Source organism: Equus caballus, chromosome 2, assembly GCF_041296265.1.
Source record: "Equus caballus isolate H_3958 breed thoroughbred chromosome 2, TB-T2T, whole genome shotgun sequence".
Lineage (NCBI taxonomy): Eukaryota > Metazoa > Chordata > Mammalia > Perissodactyla > Equidae > Equus > Equus caballus.
In genome coordinates, this window is record NC_091685.1 from 4475393 (window position 1) to 4489668 (window position 14276).

At 37.2% G+C, this 14276-nt stretch overlaps 1 protein-coding gene across 8 annotated transcripts in view; it reads left to right on the forward strand.

Annotated features, from left to right (window-relative positions):
* Positions 1 to 14276, forward strand: part of USP24 (ubiquitin specific peptidase 24) — a 139269-nt gene that overhangs the window by 17144 nt on the left and 107849 nt on the right. The gene's annotated exons all lie outside the window — the stretch shown is intronic.

Genomic DNA, 14276 nt, shown 5'->3' on the forward strand with positions numbered 1-14276 from the left:
GGATGACCCAGCTCCTCTCCCAAGATGCCCTCCTGAATTGCTATGCCAGCAAAATAGAGAAGTATTGTTTGGAGAATAACATGCCTTTCAAGATTTTGCTTATGTTGATAACGCTCCTGGACATCCTCCTTTTATTGGTGATCTTCATCCCAACATCACAGCAGTGTTTCTCCCTCCAAACACCAACTCTTTGACCCAACCAAGGGATCAAGGAGTTATAGCAGCTTTTAAGGCCTACTACCTGAGGAGGGCTTTTGCCCAGTTATTGCTGCAACTGAGAAAGACACCGAGAAGACACTGTTCCAATTCTAGAAGGATTACAACATCTTGACTGCATCAAGAACCTTGATTGGGTTTGAGGTGATATCACCAAGGAGCGTATAAATGACATCTGGAAGAAGACACTCAAGAGGTTTGTCCATGACTTCAAAGGTTTGTCAAGGATGAGGAAGTTGCAAAAATGAAGGCTGTCGCTGACATGGCGGACAACTTTTAACCTGGGTGTGGATAAAGATGACACTGAGGGGCTCCCAGAGGTGGTTCTGAGGAACCGACTGATGAGGAGTTGTTGGGACTGGAAGAGGGACGCTAGCTGAAGAAGAGGCAAGAGAAAAGGAAACTGCAGGGGAATAAAGAGAGGAACCCCCACGAAAATTCACAGTGAAGGGTTTAGCAGAAGCCTTTGCAGAGCTCAACAGGCTCCTTAAAAAGTTTGAAAACATGGACCCAACACTGAAAGGTTTTCATTAATAGAGAGGGATGTTCATGATGCATTATCTGCTTACAAGCAAATCTATGATGAAAAAAAGAGACAAACCATCAAACTACCAGGGACATCTTTCTGAAAAGAGTGACCCCTCCTCAGGAAGAGCCTCAGGCAGGTCCTTCAGGAGGCATTCCAGAAGAAGGCATTGTTATCGCAGGAGACGACAGCTCCATGTGTTATTGCCCCTGAAGACCTTCCAGTGGGACAAGATGTGGGGGTGGAAGATGGTGATAATGATGATCTTGACCCTGTGTAGGCCTAGGCTAATGTGTGTGTGCCTTAGTTTTTAACAAAAGAGTTTATAATGTAAAAAAAAATTTTTAAGTTTTAAGTAGAAAAAAGCTTTTAGAATTAGGATATAAAGAAAGAAAATATTTTTGTACAGCTGTACAATGTGTTTGTGTTTTAAGCTAAGTGTTATTACAAAAGAGTCAAAAAATAAAAACAATTAGAAAATTTATAAAGTAAAAAAGTAACAGTAAGGTTAATTTATTACTAAAGAAAAAAATATCTTTTCCTAAGATTCGTGTACCTAAGTGTGCGGTGTTTACAGAGTCTGCAGCAGCGTGCAGCAACGCCCTAGCCTTCACATTCACTCACTACTCACTCACTCACACACCCAGAGCAGCTTCCAGTCCTGCAAGCTCCATTCGTGGTAAGTGCCCTATACAGGTGTGCCGTTTTTCATCTTTTGTACTGTATGTTTACTGTACCTTTTCTATGCTTAGATGTACAACTGCTTATCATTGTGTTACAACAGCCTACAATATTCAGTACAGTAGCATGCTGTACAGGTGTGTGGCCTAGGAGCAGTGGGCTATACCATAGAGCCTAGATGTGTATTAGTCTATACCATCGAGGTTTGTGTAGGTCCACTATGACGTTTGCACAACAACGGAATTACCTAACAGCGCATTTCTCAGAATGTGTGTCCATCATTTAGCAATGCGTGACTGTATATAAAGTAAAGATGAGGTCTGAGGACAGGGCTCCAAGTGTTTAGAAACTGGGGTGATAAGGAGGAACCAGCAGTGGAAATTGAGGAGTGGCTGTTGAAGGGAGAGGAACCAGCAAGGGCCCTGTGCTGGAAGCCAGATGAAGGAGGGGTTTCAAGGAGGGAGTGATTAGCTGTGTTAAATATTGCTGATGGGCTAGGGAAGATGCAGACTGAGAATTAACCATGATGAGGTTTTGGTGAAGAAGTTAGATGCTTGCTTAGGTCTCAGCTGTAATGTTATTTCATTTATAGGCTACCTTCAACCATGATTAGCCTGTGTCCCCTTCTTTTTCTTCTTATTTTTTTAAAGTTGTAAAAATCACATAAAATTTAGTACCTTAACGTTTTTTGAGTGTACAGTTCAGTAATGCTAAGTATATTTACATTGTTGTGTGACAGATCTCTAGAACTTTTTCATCTTGGAAAATGGAAACTATACACATTAAACCACTCCCCTTTTTCCCCTTCCCCCAGCCCCTGGCAACCACCATTCTACTTTCTGTTTCTAAGAATTTGACTACTTTAGATAGGAATCATACAGTATTTATTGTTTTGTGACTGGCTTATTTCACTTAGCATAATGTCCTAAAGGTTCATCCAGGTTATAGCATGTGACAGGATTTCCTTCTTGTTTAAGGCTGAAAATATTCCGTGGGTTCCCCTTCTCATATACTTTCATAGCACTCAGTTATTATAGCATGCTCCTTTGCAAGAAACTGTAATCTCTTATTTAATTGTCTTCTCTGATCATGTATCTCCGAGCTTCAAGGACAGAATGTGTTTGTCTTGTTCCCTGATGTGCTCCCAGCTGCTGGAACACTGAATGAGAGTGCTGTGTGGGAGTACAAGACAGTACTTTGCTTGGAGGGATCTGAAAATTGTGTTGAAGAGATGATACTTGACTGGTTTTGAAGAATGTCTTAGTCACTTTGGGACGCTATAACAAAATACCATATCCTGGGTGCCTTGTAAACACAGAAATTTCTTTCTCACAGTCTGGAGGCTGGAAGTCCAACATTGAGGCACAGGCAGATTCAGTTTCTGGTGAGGACCCACTTCCTGGTTCACAGACAGCTGTCTTCTCACTATAACCTCAGATGGTGGAAGGGCGAGGGAGCTCTCTGTGATCTCTGTTACAGCATCAGAACTCTCATGACTTAATCACCTCCCAAAGGCCCCGTCTCCAAATACCATCACTTTGGGGGTTAGGTTTCAACATATGAACTTTGGGGAGACACAAATATTTAGTTTACGGCAAAGAACAAGTGGTAATTTATTAGGTTGAGAAAGGGTGTTCTAAGCAGAGGAACCAGCATGGAGCTAAGCATGGTTTCATGACAAGGCCTTGGGTCCTCGGGACTGAGAAGTTCAGTGTGGTTAGAGCAGAAGGGGCTGGGGAGGTGGCGCGTGAGTTGTTTATAGGTTGTGGTCCGATGGTGAAGTGCCTCCATGCCAGTGCAGGAAACCTGGCGGCATCAGACTCCTTCTTTGGTTTGGTTTAGTTTTTCTTTTTTAAAGGAAGTTCACTCTGGTGGCGTTTTGGAGGGGTGCAGGGGTAGGGGTAGAATGGTGGCAGGGACAGCAGTTATGGGGTAGAGGGTTGCAACGGTCTCAGCAGCACACAGCAAGGGCCTCAGCAAGGCAGTGGTTTGGCTAGGAGAGACTGTTCCTGAGAAATTGCTGAGTGCTATGGTGACCGACTGGTTGGAAAGATGACAAAGTTTCAGTGATTAGGAATATTAGAGAAGAAACACGCTTGAAGCAGAACGCTGAGTTCTTTGTGATGTGGTAAGTTGAGTTGCCTTGTGGGCACCGAGGTCGAAGGGTGGCAGGAAGTTCTGTGGCAGCACTCCCCTGAAGCTTGAAGAGCAGTCCGGGCTGCCGTTGTGCCCGGCCTGTTCGCTGTGCTGGGCCCTCTACGTGGATTCTCTTTCGTCTGCATGTTAATCCTGCAGGCCAGGCACTAATCTCTGTCTTTTTTTGAGAAAACTAAGACACATAGAGAGGTGAAGAAGCTTATTCAAGATCACACAGTTAGCAGGTGGTGGTGACAGAATCCACATTTAGATCTGTCGTGTAGGAATATGTAGTAAAGGAAATTTTCAACAAAATTGAGGATAAAAGGTAATTGCTTATGCTAGATAATGCCTTATCTAGAACTTTAGGAATATCAACAGATTAAGAAATACCAGTACCTTGGAAGAAATAGAAATTTTGATTTCAGTAATCCTCTCTTTCCTTCTCATATCTTGGTTTAGGGTACACTATATAGGTTGGTTGGTTGGTTTAGTTTTTTATACAACCAATTTTACCCCCATTCTCGAGTGGCGCTTTTTGGTATTGTGCCATTCTACCAATTTTAGGAGGAATTGGAATTACTTCCAAGTGTTCTTAAACTAGAACCTGAGATTTGGAGAAATCTTTCTTTTTTTTAAAGATTGGCACCTGAACTAACAACTGTTGCTAATCTTCTTTCTTTTTTTTCTTCTCCCCAAATCCCCCCAGTATATAGTTGCATATTTTCGTTGTGAGTGCCTCTGGTTGTGCTATGTGGGACGCCGCCTCAGCATGGCCTGATGAGCAGTGCCATGTCCACGTGCAGGGTCCAAACTGGCAAAATCCTGGGCCGCTGAAGTGGAGCACGTGAACTTAACCACTTGGCCACCAGATGGCCCCTTGGAGAGATCTTGATTTGAATTCTCATCCCATTCTTTACACATAAATGACTACTGGTGTTGGGCAAGAGACCATAAGAAATATGACTTTGAGTAACTGGTCTTTTTTGAGTCTTAGTTTGCCATCTAAAATATGAAGATGATAATTCTTGCCTCATGGGGTTTGGCACAATTCCTAACACATAGAGCTAAGTACCCAGTACATACATCAGTTCGCCTTTTGCCGCTCTCTCATCTTCCTCTCATCTGAGTGTATCTGAACCCCCTTTAGCATCCCTCTCCTCTTCCTGCTGTCTGTGAAAACTGAAGGTCCAAACTTCAGCTACCAACGTTTTTCTTTCTGGAATCAATGATCTGTAAGTCCCAAACCTCAAATCTAACTGAAAAGATAAATTCTGTATGTAAGGTATCACCTTGAATTGTAAGATAACTTCTCATGAAAACCTTGTTTCTGTATATTCTAAATATGTGAATAACGACCAAGGGTTATGAAGGAAAGGACCACAAGAAACGTCAGATTTTGTAGAAAAGTTAGGAAATTCTTTACTACTTATAACATGAAATGAAAATGAATTCAAAGAAAACAGTTTGCAAGCAGACTTGAGACACAATGCAGTAGTCACTTGGGGACTGCCTGCACTTTCCCACCATCTCTCTTTTTCCAGGACACAGTGTTTTAGGAATCATTTTCTCTAGTCTGAAACAGCAGAAGGAGTATCAGATCTGCATATAATTGTCTCTGAATTGCTTTGAAAAATATTTAGTAAGTGCAACTGACAATCGCAAGATTTAGTGGAAGTTATAAATTAGCGACTTGGAATCAAATGTTCATGTTTTCACGTTTTTCCTTAAGCATTTGACATGTGTAGTGCTAATTGTCTGTTTTAGGTAATAGATCCATTTTAAAAAATTGTGAAGAAATGAGTTTGGCATCTTCATTTTTCCGTATGTTAATCAGAAATTTGGAACCTCTTTTGAGTACATTGTTGGCTAATAAAATAGTTCAGTAATTGAGTTTAGTATTAAGAAACTTTAAGCAACTTTGACAATCTCCTGTCCTTTAAGTTGAATAATTTTCTTTACCTGGATCTGTTGAGTCAGTGGGTGGACAGGAGCTGAGCTCATCTCTAAACTAACAGGCGGTGCCCACTCCAGGGGGTTTTCTTTCTTTAAACAAAGGCTTAAATTTTAATAGTCTGTCCTTGTTGAGCTCAAGAGCAAAGGGTTTGTTGTCTTTTTTTAAAAACTTGAAGGTAGTTTTCTAAATAAATATTGAACTCTATGATTAACTTAAAAGCTTATGCAATGATACTTTAAAGCTCATTTACAAGAGTTAAATAAATTATATTGTTTTGTGTACTCATCCCCCAATTAAGAAATTGCCTGTATTTACGTTGGTTTGTCTGCTGTTTTCAAACAGGCAAGTTTCTAGATATGGATAGTGACACATATGAGCATGTCTAGTTGAAAATAAAAGCTATCATGCAGAAAAATATTCTTGTCAAAATAAACTACATGTTAAATCTAAAGATCTTTATTAAACTCTGGGGATAGATTTGCCTATATGGTGGCAGCATTTGTCAGTTCCATGAAAAACTTCATTTCCATCAATTAAAAGTACTAAGTTGCCCTTTTAAGTAAGTAAATAGTAAGACTCGTTCTGAACAGTTTGCCAGTAGGTGAACTTATAATACAACACTTTGAATTCCTCACATGTTTATGACGTTATCAAGTATCATGGGAGTTACAGAAGCCTTGTTTACATTTTTATTCGTATTTATGGGCATAAGTAAGATTACTTATTTAGAAAATAGCCTAAATTATGTATCCAACAATGTTAGTTGTTTTGATTTTAATCCTAAAATGGCCAATTCAGAAATCATAATTTAACATATTACCTCGTCTGTTATTTTTCTTGGATGACTAAATGCACAAGATGCAGTTATTAGAAATATTTCAGGTTAAATGTGGCATCATGAATTGTTTGTGAGCACATTTCTTTTCTGCCTTAGTGACAGAATTGTGCATTTCTAACATGCTGAATTTACATAAATATTTTAAAACATTTTTTTAAGTATTTTTAAATTTTAAATGAAATCGATGGAATATCATAATAGAAAGTAAAGACACTGCCTCAAGTTGTCAAAAAGGCTGAAAACGTTGAGGTTTTATTACTTAATATACTTGAAAAATAAAGTAATACAGGTGTTGAAATAATAAGCTCTGTAACCCTCTGCCTAGAACACTATTTTCCTTAAACTTCTTCAGCTGTGTACACACTCACTGCGCACACATGCACAGCGACAGCCAAGGCTGGCTTGGACCTCCCTTTCCATACATTCAAGTGTCCAGCTCTTTAAAGACAAGAATTGTACCTTTATCTCTGTCCTCAATGCTCAGCAGCTGTCTGGGACGTAACGAGCTTTTGATAAATGTATTTCTAATCAATTTAGAATCAGTGGTCAATAATGATTACTTGGATATCATTTGGATTTGACGTCTTATGAGAAAATGGGACGTTACATTGCAGAGTTCTTGTTGAAAGCCCAGTGCCTCATGTCTGTTGGGAGCTGTTTTGCAGTAGGACAGTTCTGAGCTGCTTTGCCTGTATTCTCTTGCTCAGTGTGTGGTTTTGGCTGAGGACAGGCTCGACTCAAATATTAACCAATCTGAGCATGCGTTCCTGTCACTGTTTCCTCCTCCTTTGTGATTCGCTGTCTCCTTGTTTTGGCAGCACCCGCCTCAAAATGTGGTGCTCCTCGTTTCGTTCAGTAGCCCTGGCGTCCACCATCTCCGTTCACTCCCTTTTCAAGATGGAGAATGTTAACTGCTTAGGAGGCAGCATGAGATTTTTCACCTGTTAGATCTTAAATACATTATTTTTTAAATTGCTGTTTTAAAAATGCCTGATGGGCCTATGTATCATTTTTATTATAGATCATTGGGTACAACTCTGTGTTTTGAAGTTCTTAAATATGATATTTATATACTCACTTATGTTTAGTGACTATAATCATCGAACTCAACTTTTTAAAATAAAGCCTTTATTGAAATATAATTCACATGCCATAAAGTTTGCCCTTTTTTTTTTTTTTTTTAAAAGATTTTATTTTTTCCTTTTTCTCCCCAAAGCCCCCCGGTACATAGTTGTATATTCTTTGTTGTGGGTCCTTCTAGTTGTGGCATGTGGGACGCTGCCTCAGCGTGGTTTGATGAGCAGTGCCATGTCCACGCCCAGGATTCGAACCAACGAAACACTGGGCCGCATGCAGTGGAGCACGCGAACTTAACCACTCGGCCACGGGGCCAGCCCCAAGTTCACCCTTTTAAAGTGTGCATTCACAGAGTTGTGCAACCGTCACCACTCTTTAATTTTAGAGTATTTTCATCACCCCAAAAAGAAACTTTGTATCCATTACAGTCACTCTCCTTTTCTCCCTCTTCCTATCCTCTGGCAACCACTACTCTACTTTCTATTTTTGTGAATTTGCCTATTCTAGACATTTCATGTAAATGGAGTAATATATGGCCTTTTATGTCTGGCTTCTTTCCCTTAGCATAATGTTTTTGCAGTTCATTCATGTTGTATCATGGCTCAGTATGTTTTTCATTTTTAGGGCTAAAAAACTTCATTGTATAAATATACCACATTTTATTCATTCGTCAGTTTTGATGGACATTTAGGTTATTATTGCTTTTTTTTTTTTTGCTGAGGAAGTTTTGCCTGAGTTGATATCATTGCCAATCTTCCTCTTTTTGTCTGTGAGCTGCAGCCACAGCATGGCCACTGACAGACGAGTGGTGTATGTCTGCACCCAGGCACCCAACCTGGGCCACCAAAGCAGAGCACACTGAATTTAACCACTAGGCTACTGGGGCTGGCCCTGCTACTCTTTGACTAATTACCAACAGTGCTGCTATGAACACTCACGTATAAGTTTTCGTGGAGACGTATGTTTCATTTCTCTTGGGTATATCTCGTGAGTATATTTACGAATAGAATTGCTGTGTCCTAGGTAACGGTGATTAACTTTGAGGGACTGCCAAACTATCTTGCAAAGAGGCTTCACCGTTTTATAATCCACCCAGCGATGTGTGAAGGTTCCAGTTTCTCCACATCCTCCCCAGTACTTGTTCTTGTCTCTTTTATTTTAACCATTCTAGTGTGTGTGAAGTGGTCTCTTGTGGTTTTGATTTGCATTTGCCTGATGACCACTCATGCTGAGCATCTTTTCATGTGCTAATTACTGGCCACTTGTATATCTTCTTTGGAGAAATGTCCATTTAAATCCTTTGCCCATTTTTTATTGGGTTATTTGTCTTTTTATTGTTGAGTTATAAGAGTTCTTTTATATTCTAGATAAAAGTGTTATCAGATAGAGGATTTGCAAGTATTCTCTCCCATTCTGTGGTTATCTTTTCACTTTCTTGATGTTCTTTGATGCACAAAAGTTTTAATTTTGATAAAGTTCAAATTCAAAATTTATCTATTTTTTCTTTTGCTGTGTTTTTGGTGTCCTGTTTAAGACATAATTGCGTAATCCAAGACCATGTAAATTTACTCCTGTGTTGCATTTTGGGTTAATTTTTGTATGTGGTGTGAGGGAAGTATCCAGTGTGATTCTTTTGTTTGTGTATCTTTAGTTGTCTCAGCACCATTTGTTAAAAAGGCTAACCTTCCTCCATTGAATTGCTTTTATCAAAGATTAACTAATTTCTGTTGTTACCCATGTTGAAAATCAACTGACCACAAATGTAAGGACTTATTTATGGAATCTGAATTCAATTCCATGATCTGTATGTTTGTCTTTATGCCAGTACCACATTGTCTTGATTTCTATAGCTTTGTAGTAAGTTTTGCAAGCAAGAAGTGTGAATTCTCAGAGTTTGTTCTTATTTTTCAAAATTATTTTGGCTGTTCAGGGTTCCTTGCATTTCTATGTAAGTTTTAGAGCCAGCTGGAATTTTGACTCTCATTGCATTGAATCTCTAGACCAATTTGGAGAGTATTGGCATCTTAATATTAAGTTCCACTTCATGAACGTGAGAAATCTTTCCTTTCATTTAGGTCTTCTTTAATTACTTTCTCTAATGTTTTATAATTTTCAATGTACAAGTCTTGTACTTCTTAAGTATTTAATTCTTTTGGTGTTAGTGTAAATGCAGTTGTTTTCTTGACTTTATTTTAGGATTGTTCATTGTTAGCGTGTAGACATACAGTTGAATTTTATACGTTGGTATTGTATTCTGCAACCTTGCTGAACTCATTTATTAGTTCTAGTAGGGATTTTTTGGTGAATTCCTTAGAATTTTCTATATACAAGTTTATGTCATCAGTAAACAGAAATAGTTTTACTTCATCTTCTTCATTCTGAATGAATGCCTTTTGTTTCGTATTTGGCCTAATTGCCCTGTTTAGACACTCCCGTACACTGTTGAATGGAAACTGTGAAAACGCACTTCCTTGTCTTGTTCCTGACTTTAGAGGAAGGCACTCAGTCTTCACAATTAAGTGCTATGCTGATTGTAGGGTTTTTTGTAGATGCCTATCATCAGGTTGAGGAAATTCCCTTTTATTTCTTTGTTGATTTTTTTTTTAATTATGAAAGAGTGTTGGATTTTGTGAATATTTTTTCTGCATCTATTGAGATGATTATGTGTTTTATTCCCTTTATTCTGTTACCGTAGTATATTATATTGATTGGTTTTTGTACGCTAAACCAACTTTGCGTGCCTGCGATAAATCACACCTAGTCATATTGTAGAATCCTTTTTATGTGTTGCTGGATTCGGTTTGCCTGTTTATTGTTAAGGATTTTTGTGTCTATATTCAAGGAGAGAGTGGTCTGTAATTTTTTTTGTCTCGTGTTGTCTTTGTCCGTTTTTTTAAGTTGTGATAAAGTATACTTAACATAAAATTTATCATTTTAACCATTTTTAAGGATATACTTTTGTGGCATTACATATGTTTACATTGTTCTTCAACCATCACCACCATCCATCTCCAGAACTTTTTTGTCTTCCCAAATTGAAACAAACTATGTACTCATTAAATAATAACTCCTCATTCTTCCTTGCCCCTAGCCCCTGGCAACCACCGTTCTATTCTACTTTCTGTCTCTATGAATCTGAACTATTCTAGGTACCTCATATAAATGGAATCATACAATATTCGTTCTTTTGTGACTGACTTATTTCACTTAGCATAATGTCTTCAAAGCTCATGAATATTGTAGCATGTATCAGAATTTCCTTCCTTTTAAAGGCTGAATTATATTCTGTTGTATATACACATGACATTTGTTTATCCATTCATTCGTCAATGGCCACTTGGGTTGCTTCCACCTTTTGGCTGTTAGGAATAGTGCTGCTGTCAACATGGGTGTACAAATATCTGTTCAAGGCCCTGCTTTCAGTGCTTTTAGACAGATACAGAAGTAGAATTGCTGGATCATGTGGTAATTCTATGTTAATTTTTTAAGGAACTAACATTGTGTTTTTCACTGTGGCTGCACCATTTTACTTTCCTACTAGTAATGCACAAAGGTTTTAATTTCTCTACATCCTTACCAGCATTTATCATCTTTTGTGTTTTTGGTGCTAGCCATCCTAAAGGATATGAAGTAAGTATCTTTGTGTGCTTTTAATATCAGGGTAGTACTGCCCTTGTAAAATAAGTTGGTAGTGTTCCCTCCTTTTCTTTTTTGGGGGGAACAGTGTGAAGGATTGATGTTAATTCTTCTTTAAATGTTTGTTAGAATTCACCAGTAATGGCATTTGGTCCTGGGCTTTTCTTTCTGGGAAGCTTTTGATTAGAAGGCATTCTCTTGGTATTGATCTATTCAGCTTTTCTGTTTCTTCTTGAGTGAGTTTTGGTGGATTATGTCTTTGTAGGAATTTGTCCATTTCATCTAGATTCTCTAATTTGTTGGCATAAAATTGTCAATAATATTCCTTATAATCATTTTTATTTCTGTAAGGTCAATATTACATCCCCTTTTTCATTCCTGATTTTAGTAATTTGAGTCTTCTCTCTTTTTTTCTTGGTCAGTCTAGCTGAAGATTTGTCCATTTTGTTGATCTTTTCAAAGAACCAACCTTTGGTTTTGTTTATTGTATGTATCATTTTTATCTTTCATTTATTTTCACTGTAATCTTCATCATTTCCTTCCATTCTGCTTCCTTTGGGTTTAGTTTGCTCTTTTTTGTCTAGTTTCCTAAGGTGCATAGTTAGGTTATATGATTTGTAATTTTTCTCTTTTTTTAAAAAAATTTCCCTGTAATCACTGCATCTCACAAGTTATGTTGTATTTTAATTTTCATTCATCTCAAAAGTATTTTCTAATTTCCCTTGTGATTTCTTTTCGATCCATTGTTTATTTAGGAGTATGTTCTGTTGATTTCTAATTTTGTTCCATTGTGATCAGAGAGCGTACTTTGTATGATTTTAGTCCTTTCACATTTATTAAGGCTTGTTTTATGACCTGACAGGCTCTATCCTGGAGAATGTTCCATGTACATTTAAGAAGAATGTATATTCTGCTGTTAATTGCTGGAGTGTTCGATAAATGTCTTTTAGTTTTAGTTACTTTGCAGTATTGTTTAACTCTTTTATTTCCTTGTTGACTTTTTGCCTAGCTCTGTTGTTGAAAGTCAGTATTAGTCTCCAACTATTGTTATTGAATTATGTCTTTCTCTTCAATTCTGTCAGTTTTTGTTTCTTATACTTTGAGTCTCTGTTGTTAAATGCACTTATGTTTATAATTGTTATGTCTTCCTGATGGATTAACCCTTTAGCATAATAAAAAATTCTTCTTTGTCTCTAGTACAAATTTTCACATAGCATCTGTTTTTTTCTGACATTAGTGTAGGTACTCCAGCTCTCTTTTGGTTATCATTTTCATGGTGTGTCTTTTTCCATCCTTTTATTTTATCTTCCTGCTGTATTCGCCTTTTTTATCATTATAAAGTTCCCCTCTTTGTCTCTAGTAATACATTTCTTGTCTTAACATCTGTTCTGTCTGATACTAATATAGCTACTCCAGCTCCTTTATGGGTGCGTGATATATCTTTTTCCATCCTTTTGTTTTAGCCTCTTTGTGTTTTTGGATCTAAAGTGTGTCTATTGTAGACAGAATATAGTTCAATCATTTTTTAAAATCCATTCTGCAAATCTCTGCCTTTTGATTTGAGTGTTTAGTCAATTTACATTTAATATGTTATTGATAATTATTATTTAATATAATTACTTAAAACAAGATTTACATCTGCTATTTTGCTGTTTATTTTCTAGATATGTCTTCAGTCTTTTTGTTCCTCTAATCCTCCATTATTCTCATCTTTTGTATTAAGTAGTTTTGAGTGTACCATTTTAATTCCCTTGTTTTCTCTTTCACTATATATATATTTTTTTTGGTGAGGAAGATTGGCCCTGAGGTAAACACTTGTTGCCAATCTTCCTCTTCTTGCTTGAGGAAGATTGTCACTGAGCTAACATCTGTGCCAGTCTTCCTCTCTTTTGTATATGGGATGCTGCCACAACATGGCTTGATGAGTGATGTGTAGGTCCACACCCAGGATCCCAACCTGCAAACCCCAAGCCACTGAAGCAGAGAGCATGAAGTTAACCAGTACGCCACCAGCTGGCCCCTCACTATATATATTTTTAATTTATTTTCTTAGTGGTTGCCCTGTGGATTACAAATAACATCTTAATTTATAATAAAGTATTTTGGATTAATACCAACTTAATTTCAATAGTGTACAAACCATTGCTTCAACATAGTTTTGTTCCCTTCCCCTCCTTTGTGCTATTATCATACTAATTACATCTTTATACATTATAAGGCCATTAACCACAGTCTTATAATTATTACTTTGTGCATCTGTCTTTTAAATCAGATAAGAAATATCACACTAATACACTCTTTATATGAGAGAATGATGAGGGGCCATGGAGGTGGTGAGAGTAAGGTTAATTCCACATTTGTGAATTTTTAGGAGAATAAAATCTGTATAGAAAAAGATTTTGCCAGAAAAATATTTATTAAGGTGTCAGTGTCGGGGCTGACTTAGTGGCATGGTGGTTAAGTTTGCGTGCTCTGCTTTGGCAGCCCAGGGTTTGCAAGTTCAGATCCCGGTGTGGGCCTAGCACCACTCATTGAGTCCTGCTGTGCCAGCATCCCACATAAAATAGAGGAGGATTGGCACGGATGTTAGCTTAGTGACCATCTACCTCATTAAAAAAAAAAGTGTGATTAATTTTTAGATGGTGGAATTAATGGTGGGTTTTATTTTTTGCTGTTCACATTTTCTACAAAGAACATGTGTTCTTATTTGGTAATTTAAGACAAACACTTAAAAGTATTTAGAAACCAAATTAGTTGTTACCAAATGGAATGGGCTTCTTAAGTAGAGCATACAATTCAAGTAGAGCATATAATTTAAACTTTTTTTTATCACTATAGGTGAATCCCTACATAATTCATTAGATTCTTCCTGTGTAAAATATTGAATTCTCTTAATTTCTGTCTGGCTTTAAAATTCTATGCTTTTATATATTTATCCAACTAAATTGTTTTAATTTTGAAATAATTCCAGATTTATAGAAAAGTCATGCTATTTTTGCAGCTTTTCTGTAAATCTGGAATTATTTATATAACCTTTATATAAATCTTGAATTTTTATGTAACCTTTATTCAGGTTCTTCAAATGTTAATTTTATCACATTCTTTCCATTGTTGTCTCTTTCTGTATGTATGTATATTAAATATACATATATGATAATGTACATATGTATATAAAATTATGTGTTTGTTTTGTTGTTTAGATATCATTT